Source organism: Cetorhinus maximus, chromosome 6 (genome assembly GCF_964194155.1).
Source record: "Cetorhinus maximus chromosome 6, sCetMax3.hap1.1, whole genome shotgun sequence".
Taxonomy (NCBI): domain Eukaryota; kingdom Metazoa; phylum Chordata; class Chondrichthyes; order Lamniformes; family Cetorhinidae; genus Cetorhinus; species Cetorhinus maximus.
This window is the reverse complement of record NC_135884.1, coordinates 85,345,706-85,359,915: the sequence shown is the minus strand read 5'-3', so window position 1 is coordinate 85,359,915 and position 14,210 is coordinate 85,345,706. Positions and strand designations below refer to the sequence as shown.

Below are 14,210 nucleotides of genomic sequence, written 5' to 3'. Positions count from 1 at the left end.
GTATGTCATCTGGCACCAGGTTTTCTTTACCATTTCAGAAAACTCCTTTGCAGTTTCTAAATTACTAACAAAAAAAAAGATTTTCTGCAATGTTTCAAGTTATAAAGCAGAGTTGGTGTAAGCATGCTCCATGGGTGACTGTGACTGAGTGTCGGTGGGCTGTTTGGCTGTGGAGGGCATCACTGCAGAGGATTTCTGGCCTCTGCATTACCTGCATGGTCTTCTGAAATTCCCTCTCCTAAGCTGCAGATAATTCCGTCCTCATCCCCACCATTCACTGTGCTGAAATCAAAGCCTGTCACGGTCATCAACTCCAACTCATTATTTCTCAGCACTTCAAAACTCTGGCCCTCCTCCAGTTGTTCCTCTTCTGACAATTTTCATGCAATAGAACCTGAGTTCAGTGCCATCTAATCAACCTGATCTGCCTTCCACTCTTTTCAACGTTGGTGGTTGATCTGTACTGATGACCTGAGACTCGATGGAGATGAAGAGTTCCCAGTAACCTTTGGATTAATGAGGATCTGGAATAATAAAGTTCTCTTACATAGATGTCCCTGATGTTGTCAGAATCATTGAAGGGGACTGTCTCTGAGACTCGGGGTATTATGTAGCTTCTGCACCGACCTGGTGTTAGAAGACCAGCCAGTGTATCACCAATTCATACAAACCAGAAGGTTCCAGCTTTGATTATGGTCTGTGCTATATTTATTTTTATTCATTCATGGGACGTGAGCATCGCTGGCTAGGCCAGCATTTATTACTCACTCCTAATTTCCCTTGAGGAGGTGGTAGTGAGCTGCCTTCTTGAACTGCTGCAGTCCATGTGGTATAGGTAGACTCGCAGTGCTGTTAGGGAGGGAGTTCCAGGATTTTGACCCAGTGACAGTGAAGGAACGGCGATATATTTCCAAGTCAGGATGGTGAGTAGAATTGGAGGGGAACTTCCAGGTGGTGGTGTTCCCATGTATCTGCTGCCCTTGTTCTTCTAGATGGTAGCGGCCATGGGTTTGGAAGGTGCTGCATAAGTGAGTTGGTGAGTTTCTGCAGTGCATCTTGTAGATGGTACACACTACTGCTACTGTGCGTCGGTGGTGGAGGGAGTGAATGTTTGTGCATGGGGTGCCAATCAAGCAGGCTGCTTTATCCTGGATGGTGTCAAGATTTTTGAGTGTTGCTGGAGTTGCACTCGTCCAGGCAAGTGGAGAGCATTCCGTCACACTCCTGACTTGTGCCTTGTAGATGGTGGACAGGCTTTGGGGAGTCAGGAGGTGAGTTACTCGCTGCAGGATTCCTAGCCTCTGACCTGCTTTTGTAGCCACAGTATTTATATGGCTAGTCCAGTTCAGTTTCTGGTCAATGGTAACCTGCAAGATGTTGATTGTGGGAGTTCAGCAATGGTAATGCCATTGAACGTCAAGGGGCGATGGTTAGATTCTCTCTTATTGGAGATGGTCATTGCCTGGCATTTGTGTGGTGTGAATGGTACTTGCCACTTGTCAGCCCAAGCCTGGATATTGTCCAGGTCTTGCTGCATTTTAACATGAACTGCTTCGGTATCTGAGGAGTCATGAATAGTGCTGAGCATTATGCAATCATCAGTGAACATCCCCACTTCTGACCTTATGATGGAAGGAAGATCATTGATGAAGCAGCTGAAGATGGTTGGGCCTCAGTCACTACCCTGAGGAACTCCTGCAGTGATGTCCTGGAGCTGAGATGACTGACCTCCAACAACCACAACCATCTTCCTTTGTGCTAGGTATGACTCCAAGCAGCGGAGAGTTTTCCCCTGATTCCCATTGACTCCAGTTTTGCTAGGGTTCCTTGATGCCACACTTGGTCAAATGCGGCAATGATGTTAAGGGCAGTCACTCTCACCTCACCTCGGGAGTTCAGCTCTTTTGTCCATGTTTGAACCAAGGCTGTAATGAGGTCAGGAGCTAAGTGCCCCTGGCGGAACCCAAGCTGAGCATCATTGAGCAGATTATTGCTAGGCAAGTGGCACTTGATAGCACTGTTGATGACTCCTTCCATCACTTTTACTGCTGATGGAGAGGAGACTGATGGGGCAGTAATTAGCCAGGCTGTATTTGTCCTGCTTTTTGTGTACAGGGCATACCTGGGCAATTTTCCACTTTGCCAGGTAGATGCCAGTGTTGTAGCTGTTCTGGAACAGCTTGGCTAGGGCCCTGATCTGAGCTGAGCTGATCTCAGCCACAATTGCCCCTTATGGAATACAGAAGAGAAAAACCATCTGACAAAAGTATGGGAGGATCAATGGCGAGTGAGGATGGAAATTGGCTATGAAGTGATGCCCTCCGCAGTCAAATAGCCCGCTGACATTCAGTCACAGCCACCCATGGAGCATGCGGATGAGGTACCAGCAACCACCAGGTCCCACTGGAGTTTTCTTGGGTCAAGAGCTAGTGACTTTAGGACATACAAGAAAAGAGTAGCAGGCAGGAAAGAATAATCACGGCTTAGAAAGTCACCCATGAAAAGCATTCGCTCACTGGCCTGCTAAGCTCCCACAGGCAGGAAGGACCCCCATATTTCCTCTCGATGCCAAAACCTCTGTGCAGCTCGCTAGCTCCATGGAGGTATCGGGGGTGGGTGGGGAGGGGACGGGTGCTTTGAGGTTCAACATTCAACATTCAGGGAGCGTATCCTGCTGCTCCTCGCCCCCAAAAAGCTCCAAAATAGCACCCCTGAATTTCTAGGCCCAGATTTTGAAAACATGTCAGGGCAGTGGCCAATTGATTCTTGTTCATGGTTGATTGTTTAGCAGAAATCCATAAACACTGACCTTTCTTAGTGGTTATAAGTGGGCACAGTACAATAGACTGCATTCCAGGAGGAGCAGGATCATCTGACAGTGCCACAGATGTACTGATATGCCTCAGTGAGCAATGTAAGGTCAATACCATGTGCAGCCTCACTTTGCCAGAACATCCAAATAACAGAAATATTATGTCGGCCTATAAAAAAAGATGGCAGGACAGGTGGGAGGAAAGGGCTCTATAAATAGAAATTGCACATAAATCCCTTGGGAAGTGAATTTTTAGAAAGCACGTTGAATTCCTGGCAAGCCCTCCTGAAACAATTCATCCAAACGGGATGACCCCCGGCTCTTTGGGTTGAGACATACTCTATGGGAGATATTTTCATGCTTTTGTTCTTTTTATCCATGTTCCCCCCCAACCCCCGACTGAACATCACCGAGTATAGCCTGACAGGTCCACAGATACACACAATGATCTCTCTGTGATTTTGTGTGCAGTATATGTCTGTAATTGAGACTGATAACTGCTGCGGCACCCAATATGTAATATACATGGCAGTCAGTCTGGCAAGCGTCATATCTGTGCTAAACATTGAATTGGGCAGCAAACTCCAAGGTAAGAATCAAAATTAAAAACCAATTTAAAAATACAATCATTGCAGCACCAATTTGTTTGCATGGGGACCCTGGTTAATAAACAACAGCAACTCAGCGCATTATTTCCATGGCCTGGTCCCTGATTCCATCACTCTCCAGAGCTACTCTGTCAGGTTGAACCAGATGTGTTCGCAACCTTGGCATCCTATTTGACCCTGAGCTGAGCTTCTGATTCTGTATTCCCTCCATCACAAAGACTGTGTTTGAATCTCTTTAACATCGCATATCTCTATCCTAGTCTCAACCCATTCACTGGTTAAACCATCATCCTTACCATCAGACTTGACGACTCCAATGCTGTCCTGGCTGGCCTCCTATTTTCCATCCTCCAGAACTCTACTGCCCATGTTCCATACCGCACCAAGTCCATGTCACTCATATCCCTTTGTTCATTAACTTACAATGGCTCCCGCTTCCCCAGCAGTCCAAATTTAAAATTATTTTTTGCGTTTAAATCTCTTCATGACCCCACCTCTCCCTGTCACTCTAACCCTCTTCAGCCTTACGGCTTTCTGGGAACTCTGTGTTCCTCTGACCTCAATCTTCTGTGCAACACCCATTCTCTTCAATAGCACCTAATTCTCTCCCTAAGTCTCTTCTGCCTCTCTCTTTTACTTCTTTATGTGGCTTTCCTTCAATCCAGTCTCTTCGATCAATATGGTCATCCATTCCTAATATCTCCACTTTGTCTCGCCATCCACTATTGTCTGATCAAACACCTTGTCATATTTTACTATATTAAGAGTGCTATATAAATCCAAACTGTTGTTGCTGATATTCTTCCACTCACTGACCCAGGGGTGTTGAGGCTCATAGTGCTGCCCTGTGTATGATCAGCAAACACAGCACTGACTGTCTGTGTGGACCAAAGTCACAAACAACATTTTCTGTAACTATGGCTTCTGTGCCATGTTTGACACCAACAAGCACATCATTTTTTTCAACATCGCTCCCTGTTGCCCAGCTCCGTGTGACTGCCCTTGATTGGTTCCCCTCCAACCTATCCGAATTTGGCCACAGCATCTCCGACACTGGCTTCTCTTCCCACTCCCTTGCCATTTCCTTTTGAGTCTGCCAAGCTAACCTTGGCTCTCTTCTCTTTGTCATCCACATTCTGTCTCTTGGTGATATCCAAAGACACAGGGTCAGCTCTCTGATATAAATTAAAGATACTTCTTCTCCACCACATCTTTCGACCCTTCAACTGTCTCTGAGTTGACAGACTGTTTCTCTGACATCCAGTCTTGGATGAATCTCAACTTAACTCCAGTGCAACATTACAAAGATCAAAACCATCCTCCACAGTCCTACTCAAACTTCATTTTCATCTTCAACCAGACTGCTTGCAACCTTGATGTCCTGTTGGACTCTGGGATTAAATTCTGACTGTATACAATTTCCATGGCAAGAACTGATTAATTCTGCCTTCACATTACCCAGGTCAACTCACCTCAGACCCCTGCCACTGAAAGACTGATACCTTTAGCACATCTAGATAGAATTACTCCAATACCCAAATTGCTGGCCTCCCTATTTCCAATTATTCTTATATACCAGAACCTGTCTAAAACTCTACATTTTTTTTTATTCATCCAAGGGATGTGGGCTTCACTGGCTGGGCCAGCATTTATTGCCCACCCCTAGTTGCCCTTGAGAAGGTGGTGGTGAGCTGCCTTCTTGAACTGTTACAGCCCATGTGGTGTAGGTACACCCACATTGCTGTTATTTCCTATCCTGTATGATCCTGCTCACCCATCTTCATGAACCCAAATTGACTCCTTGCCCCTGAATACCTCAAATATAAAATCTTTTCCTCATCTTTAAATTCTTCGATGCCTTTGCTCTACTCGTCTTCTATTCCCCTCTCTGAATTCTCCATTCCTCTGAATCTAGACTCTTATACAGCACTTTACCCATGAAGTTCTTGAGAAGAAAATGTAAGGTATTCAGTAAGAAGCATTCACACTGTTAAACAATGGATTCCTTTATTTTATTCTAGACTCAGTGGTAATGCATGGATGGTAGCCTCAAAAGGACAAAATGCACATTGCAATTTTTAATACACTACAGGTCCAATTCTCCTGAAGCCCTTCCTTATCTGCACCTCTCTCTGCTCCTTTAAAAGCTTCAAATCTTTGCTAATGCTTCCTAATCTCTCCTTTCCTGACTCATTTGGACATAACCTCACATGTTACAGTCTACCTGTTTCCCACATACCTCTGTGAAATGCCTTGGGCCAATTTGAATGTTTACGACGCTACCTAAATGGAAATTGTTGTATGGCTCACTGCTACATTGGACATTTACCCATTGAGCCCTTGTGGACTGCTTTTAAAAAAAGGATTCATGAGAGAGATAGCAACAAAATAAAATGTAGTCATGTTGTGCTACTTGCAAAGACTAAAGATAACACCAGTGGTCTCACAGTGTTGTTATCGAACTGTTCCAGAGGCCACAAGCAATGTATAATAATCTTTGTTACAGTTGAAGGACTTTAATGCACAAATGAGGAGCTCCTTACTGATGAAGATTGGAGCTAAGGTGGAAAATAATCAGCACAAACTAACATCAAAGGGATTAGAATACAAATCTGAAAGTCATCCAAACTGAAGGCATGCCTATTTGTCGTGATTGAACTGCCTCCATTGCATGTAATCTTCACTTATTGAGTTTGACACAGCTGTGAAGTGCTGTAGATTGCACACAGAAAGAAACTTGCCATTAAGTATTGGTCTGTGTCATGTTGGAGGCATTTCTTCAGCACTAGAAGTAATGCTACCAGTGAAAGTGTTAATGTTCTGCCTCATTCCCTTTGCCCACTTATGCATCCAGTCACGGTAGTCAGCTTCCTGGGGAAAGCTATGAACAGTTCAGTAAAGTAGAATGCTCTGGGAATCTGATGTCCCATTCACCCTTTTAAAAATTCATACCCAGGATGTGGGCATCACTGGCAAGGCCAGAATTTATTGCCCATCCCTAATTGCCCTGAGAAGGTGGTGCTGGGCCACCCTCATAAACTGGTGCAGTCCATATCCTTTGTAGATTTTTGACATAACTGGATGGCAGGCTAGAGACGTAAAGAGTTAACCATATTGTGGTGGGATTGGAGTCACATATAGGACAGCAGATTTTACTTCCCTAAAGGATGTTAATGAGCCAAATAGGTTTTTCACACCAACTCACAAAAGGGGTTATTAGCAAAAATGAGAGTATATGGAATTGCAAGTATCCTTGTGATTAGGGTTGGTAATTGCTAGGAAGGTAGGAGAATGAGAATAAGAATAAAGGGAATATTCTCTGATTGTCAAGGTGTGACAGGTGCTATTCCTCAGGGCTCTGTACTGAGGCCTCAGCTTTTCACTATTAACGAACAGATAAAGACATAGTCATCGGCTGTGGTGTCAACCATAGCTCAGTGGGGAGCACTCTCACCTCCTAAGTCAGAAGGTTGTGGGTTCAGAACCCCACTCCAGAGACTTGAGCCCATAATCCAGGCTGATATTCCAGTGCAGCACTGAGAGAGTGCTACACAGTCGGAGGTGCCATCCTATGCATAAGATGTGAAAGCAAGAGCCAGTCAGCCCTCTCATATGGGTGTAGAACTTCCCACAGCATTATTTTGAAAAAGAGCAGTGGGGTTCTCCTGGTGCCCTGGCCAATATCCCTCAGTCAACATCCCTAAAAAAAGATTATCCAGTCATTAGCACATTGCTGTTTGTGGGACCTTGCTGTGCACAGATTGCCTGCCATGTTTCCCACATGACAATAATGACTACACATCAAAATTCTTCATTCACAATGAAACGCCCTGGAATGTCCTGAGGTTGTGAAAGATGCTATATATTTTTATTTTATTCATTCATGGGATGTGGGCGTCGCTGGCTAGGCCAGCATTTATTGCCCATCCCTAATTGCCCTTGAGTTGGTGCAGTCCATATGGTGTTGGTACACCCACAGTGCTGTTAAGGAGGGAGTTCTAGGATTTTGACCCAGTGACAGTGAAGGAACGGTAATATATTTCCAAGTCATGATGGTGAGTGGCTTGGAGGGGCACTTCCAGGTGGTGGTATTCCCATGTGTCTGCTGCACATGTCCTTCTAGATGGTAGTGGTCATGGCTTTGGAAGGTGCTGCCTAAGGAGCCTTGGAGAATTCCTGCAGTGCATCTTGTAGATGGTACACACTGCTGCACTGTGTGTCAGTGGTGGAGGGAGGGAATGTTTGTGGATGGGGTGTCAATCAAGCAGGCTGTTTATCCTGGATGGTGTCAAGCTTCTTGAGCGTTGCTGGAGCTGCACTCATCCAGGCAAGTGGAGAGTATTCCATCACACTCCTGACTTGTGCATTATAGATGGTGGACTGGCTTTGGGGAGTCAGGAGGTGAGTTACTCACCACAGGATTCCTAGCCTCTGACTTGCTTTTGTAGCCACAGCATTTATATGGCTAGTCCAGTTCAGTCTCTGATGCAAATTATTCTTTGTATATCCAAGTTTGTAGATGACAATAAGTTAGGATGCACAATAAGCTATGTGGTTTGAAGTATGATGTTACAACGGTGTAAAGACAGACTAAGTTAGTGGGCAAAACTGTGGCAGATGAAGACCAACATGAGGAAATGTGAGGTTTGGATCCAGAAAAGAGAAACTGGAATATTTTCTTAATGTGAGAGACCAAGAGCTGTGGAAGATTTAGACTTTGAGATGCAAAAATCACTAAAAACTAGTGCACAGGTACAAGAAGTTATCAAAGGGGCTAATAATGATGTGCTTTATCTCAAGGCAGGTTAGAATACCAACATTTAGTTATGCTACAGTTGTAAAGAATTTTTATCTGACCCCATCTGAAGCATTGCGTTCAGTTTTAAGCATCAAACCTCAGGAAAGATAAATTTGGGGAGGGGTACAGTGCCCAGAACGACACTGGGCTTAAAGGGTAAGGACAGTTTGGATACACTTGGCTAGTAATTCCTTATGTTTAGTAGATTGAGGGGCAAACTAATGGAGGTGTTTAAAACGTTATTGATGGGGTAGAAACGACTTCCACAGGTGGAAGAATCGCAAGGGGACACAATCTTAAAATTTGAGCTGGGCCAATCAAGAGTGAAATCAAAAACACTTTGACTCAGAGTATTGGAAATCAGGAAATCTTTTCTCCCCAAAGCTGCAATTGAAAGTTTTAAGGCTGAGATCAATAAATTTTTGATATGGCTATGGAATAAATGGAGTTGAAGTACAAATCAGCCATGATATCATTTTAGTGGAACAGGCTCAAGTGGGCTCTATGGCCCACTCCTCTTCCTCTGCTTCTTATTCCAATAATGGCACTGAATTTGAACAGCCATTGATAGCAACCCTATAATCTAAGAAGATGACCTGTGAATTAGCTATGTAGACTTTAGAGAAAGAATCATTCGTAGTGTCATACAGTACAGGAGGCCATTTGGCCCCTTGTGCCTGTGCTAGCTCTTTGATAGAGCTGTCCAATTTTGACACAAACCCGGCTTTTACCCCATAATCCCTGTAAATTAGCCCTCTTTGAATATCCAGTTGCTGTTTCAAAGTTACTTTGGAATCTGATTCCAACACCCTTTCAGGTACTGCATTTTTCCTCTATGTGAAAACAATACCCCTTAGGTCTCCTCTTGTTATTTTGCCAATTCTTTTAAACCTGTGCTGTGGATATTAAGCCACTTGCCAAGGGAAATAGTTTCTCCCTATATTCTCTATCAAAACACTTAGGTCTCCCCTTAACCCTCTGAGGAGAACAATCCAAGATTCTCTAGTCTTTCCACATAACTGAAGGCCTTCACCATAGCCCTATTCTGAAAAACCTCCTTTACACCCTTTCCAGAGCCTTAACATCCTTCTTGAAGTGTGGTGCTCAGAATTGTATTCAATAGTCTGGCTGAGGCCTAATCAGTGATTGGTAAAGTTTTAGGAGGGTTCTTTGTTTTTATATTCAATGCCCTTATTTCCAAAGTATTCTGTGTGCCTCCTTAGCTCTATAATCAACTTGCCTTGCCACCCTCAAAGGCTTGTGAAAGAGCACCCCCAGGTCCCTTTGTTTCTGCAACTCCCTCTAAGTAGGACCATTTTGATGATGCTGCTTCATCATGGTGTTCTTTCCAAAATTCATAACTACACTTAACATTACTAGTGTCTCTTTCATGCCTACGCTCTATGTGATGTCCTTCAATTGGAGAAGGATGTGCTCTGTGTAAGGGACTCCTCACTTCCCCCAATCTGTGATCCTTTGCAGTATTCTCTGCGGACCTGTCAGAAGTGGGAAGAGTACAGCAATTTCAGTTTTTTGCGACTGAATATAATAACAATTAGGGCTTACTTGTGTGCAAAAGAACCTGAGGTATTTGCCAAATAGCTCTGTCATACTTCAGGGAGCCAAGGGATTGCACTCAGCTTTGGAGTGCAACTTACTCTAACAAATGTTACCAACTTTAATAAATCATAAATCATTTATTGACATGAACAATTGCCTTAGGACCAGAAACTCTTGCTGACAGCTACAGAATGTGCTGCTGCCGTTATAGAAGTGGTATATTTAATGAGAGTACGGTATATATTGTGTTGGTGCAATATACTTGGAAATATACATGTCTTGTTCTGATTTCTCTCCTCTTCTCCTGAAACCACTTGCTGATGTACAATTGTACAAGTGCCAACATTCCTTGGTGACTTGTCCAAATGGGAGTTTTTGATACTCTGTGTCACAGGCTATTTGTCACTGTGAAATTAAGAAGACCCAATCTTGTCCTCTTGTGGAACACACACACACAACAATCTTTCCAGCTATGGCAGCTATGGTTACTGGATAGTAATACAAATAGAAAGAACTTGCATTGATATAGCACCTTTCACAACCTCAGGACATAAAGAAAGACTTGCATTTATATAGCGCCATTCATGACCCTTGGATGTCCCGAATTGCTTTATAGTCAGTGAAGTATTTTTGAAGTGCTGTAACGTAGGAAACGCAGAAGCCAATTTGTGCACAGCAAGCTCTCGCAAACAGCAGTGTGCTAATGATCAGATAATTGCTTTAGTGGTATTTTTTGAGGGTTAAATATTGGCAAAGAACACTGGGGTTAATTCCTCTGCTCCTGTTTGAAATAATACCATAGGATCTTTTATGTCCACCTGAGGGAGTGGACAAGAGCCTTGATTTGACGTCTCATCCAAAAGACAACAGCTCCGGCAATGCAGTACTCCCTCAGTACTACACTGGAGTGTCAGCTTTGATTTTTATACTCAAGACCTGGTGTGGGACTTGAACCCCGAACCTTCTGACTTAGAAGGCAAGATTGCAACCAGCTGAACCTCAACTGACAGCCTAATGCAGTATATTGGGGAGATGGTGGTGTAGTGGTAATGTCATTGGACTAATACTATAGAGGCCCAGGCTAATGCTCTGGGGACATGGGTTCAAATCCCACCATAACAGCTAGTGGAATTTAATTAGCTAATCTAGAATTGAAATCTAGTCTTAGTGACTATGGAACTATCATCAATTGTCATAAAAAGCTACCTGATTCTCTAATGCCCTAGAGAAGGAAATCTGCCACCCTTTCCCAGTCTGCTATATGACTCCAGACCCACACAATGTGGTTGACTCTTAACTACCCTCTGAAATGGCAGAGCAAGCAACTCAGTTCAAGGGCAATTAGGGATGGGCTCAAATGCTGGCCTTGCCAATGAAATCCACATCTCATGAAAGAATAAATTTTTTAAAAGTACTTTTGAAGTGTAGTCACTTGCGATATCAGAAACGCAGCAGCCAATTTGCACACAGCAATGAGATAATGATCAGAGAATCTGTTTTTGTGATGTTGATTGAGGGATAAATGTTGGCCAGGACACCGGGAAGAACTCCCCTGCTCTTCTATGAAATAATGAGTACCATGATTTTCTACATCTACCTGAGAGAAGCAGACAGGGCCTTTGTTTAACATTCATTGAAAAGACAGTAGTCTTGATTTTGTGCTCTAGTCCTGGGGCTGAATATTACGTGCCTCCGAAGGGGGTGAGCACCCATGCCACCACCTTCCTGCCCACCCCGAACTCTCCCCCAAAATATGGGGTCGGGCAGGCTGCCAATTTTGGCATATTTAAATGAATAATTAAGCATCAATTAGGCTTGTTGTCAAGCCAATTGACCCTGATAATACACTACCCGCGCCTTAAAACATTTGGCTTGGGCAGCAGAGCGGAAGTGGGAAGCCTGATCTTTAAACTTAAATGTTTAAAGGGCGGGAAGGAAGGGAGGAGTCGCTCTTCGAGGATGGCCCTTGGCCAATCCACGGGATGCCCCGCCTTAGGTCGAATGCCCCCTTCCTTCCTACCCACTCCCTTCCTTAAACCCACCCCACTTCCCCTCCCCGCCGCTCTTCCTAACCTCCCCCAACTCTCCCAGCGCATGCTCCCATGATTACCTGCTCCGGGGATCCATGGGCCTTGATCTTCTTTTCCTTCTGCAGTCCCGGCAGCCGCCACTTACACCTTCCTGGGACTGATGGAGCTGCCGGCCAATCAGATTGGCGGGCAGCTCCAGAGGGCGGGACTTCCGCCCCACTCGGTCCTCATTTGTCCGGCCTACAACGCCTTATGGCTGTTGAGCGGGGTGGTGTGGGGCAGGTCGGTTCCATTTGGTTTCCAGAGGTGGCATGCTTCTACCCCCCCCGTATCATTCCTCCCCTGGAGTGGGACTTGACTCAACTTTCTGACTCAAAAAGTGAGAGTGCTACCAATTGAATCAGGATTGGAAGCTGTTTAGTTTCTGTTTAGAAAGCTAAAGCAAAGGAGTCCGAGATGAAATTAGAAAACTCGGCATTGAATGAACATTGAACCTGACACCTTCCTGTTATGTATGGCTCAACAGCATACCAAATGGTGTATTTACGTAGCAGCCCATGGGCGACCCCCAAGAATGGATCCACATTCTCTCTCTGGAGCCCGAGGGTTCCTGAGGATCGTACCAGTATCACAGCAAAATCAGACCCTTGAGCAAGTTCCACCATTCTATTAGATCATGGCTGATCTATTCCTCAGCTTCACTTTTCCACCCTTTCTCCATTTTCTTTTGAACACTTCGCTGAAAAAAACTACTGTCATGATCAGAAGACAGGAAGAAAAATACATATATCTATATCATCCTGGCTACTTTATAAACTTATCTATTTAAAATAGACAAATGGCTGGACTGATTAAAATGGCCACAGATGACCACATGGTGTTAGCTCTGGGAGTTTCTGAGCAATTTAAAAATGGACGAAGGCTAACTCATCAAACTCCTGGAATGTAACATTCCTTGCATTGTATAAAAATTCCAGAAACAGAAAGGGCTAGGAAATGAGGCGTCTGCACCAGCCAGTGCTGGACAAAGGCAGAGCTATTGGGACTCCTCATCTCCAACGTTGTGCTATTGGTTCTACAGTTACCTGCTCAAAGCACAATGGGTTTTAACGCGAGGCCTCTTTAGCTGAATAGCTTGACCCAAAACCACCCTTTCACATGACTAAGACTTGAGCTATCTAAATCGCTTTAATTATACAGCTTTTGGGTTCTGTCTTCAGTCACTGTTTAACTTTCAAAGAGAAGCAGGACTTCAGGCCAGCAGCCTGCTTATGTCTACCATCGACCACCTAACAAATAGCAACAGAAAGAGCTCGGCCCGGGTTTTTTAATTCCCCAGCCCTCATTTACACTGGGTTCCACTGGAACATCTGAACTTCTGTATCTGCACCCACAAGACTAATTCATCTCTACGTGTGTTCTTCCATCATGATTCTGGAAAAGCAGATCATCCTGCAACAGTTTCAGCCTGCTAGCCTCTGAAGGAATACACCATTGGACTTTTGATTCTTGATTCTGGACTCACGTGAAACCAAAATTCTTCTTTTTTGTCTGTGGTCTTTGCCTTGAACCCCTTTCTTGCCCTTTTCTCTCTTTTATTGTGTGAATCTACCAGGATTACATAGCAACACTGCCCCTGCCCCCCACCACCACCCTGCGTTTTGAGTGTGTGTAAAATAAACAAACTCTCTGATTTTACTCCATCTCGAGTTTGCTATGGGGTTATTAATAGAGGATTGGATCACTCCAAAACTGAAGGGTTGGGGAAAATATGCTACCATTTATAAAGGGAGAAATCAAAATTTTAAAAAACAGCTTTCTGTTTACGGACAGGTAAAGAGTGGAGAAATCAGGGCTGTTCTAAATTAAACCCCCTCCGTTTGTAACACTATCAATCTCAGTCCTGAAAATTTCAGGTGACCCAGCAGCTGCAACCTTTAGTGGGGAAGGGTTCCCGATTTCCACAGAATACAAGAAATGATGGAACTCACTCCAATGATTCACCAGTGATTAGTGGTCAGACGTCTTGTTGTTACTCAATGACTAAACCTTTTCATGTATAATAAAAACCAGAAAATGCTGGAAACACTCTTCATGTCAGGCAGCATCCGGGGAGAGAGAAACAAAGTTAACGGTTCTTGTTGATGACCCTTCATCAGAACAAGATTTGTTTAAAACTAATTGTATGGCCCATAGATTTGGCCATGGCTCCTTCCATTCTGTGTGATCTCACAACAGCAGGCCGAAAGCTTCTGAAATAGGACAGAGCCTCCAACAGTTCCAGTCAGAATTCACACTGCAGACAAGATGAATCTGGGGAGACAGTGGCATAGTGTCACTTGACTAGTAATCCAGGGGCCCAGGCTAATGCTCTGGGAACATGGGTTCAAATCCCACTGTGG

The 14,210-nt window shown here is 44.3% G+C and overlaps 1 protein-coding gene and 1 long non-coding RNA gene across 4 annotated transcripts in view; one reads left to right on the top strand and one right to left on the bottom strand.

The window, feature by feature from the left end:
* LOC144681874 (uncharacterized) overlaps positions 1 to 12,020 on the bottom strand; it is a 371,446-nt gene extending 359,426 nt beyond the window's left edge. For both annotated transcript variants that reach the window (XR_013576867.1, XR_013576866.1), the window contains exon 1: positions 11,889 to 12,020. This is a non-coding gene — a long non-coding RNA (uncharacterized LOC144681874). The remainder of the gene's footprint in view (positions 1 to 11,888) is intronic.
* Positions 1 to 14,210, top strand: part of LOC144681873 (RNA-binding Raly-like protein) — a 1,117,315-nt gene that overhangs the window by 950,841 nt on the left and 152,264 nt on the right. The window lies entirely within an intron of this gene.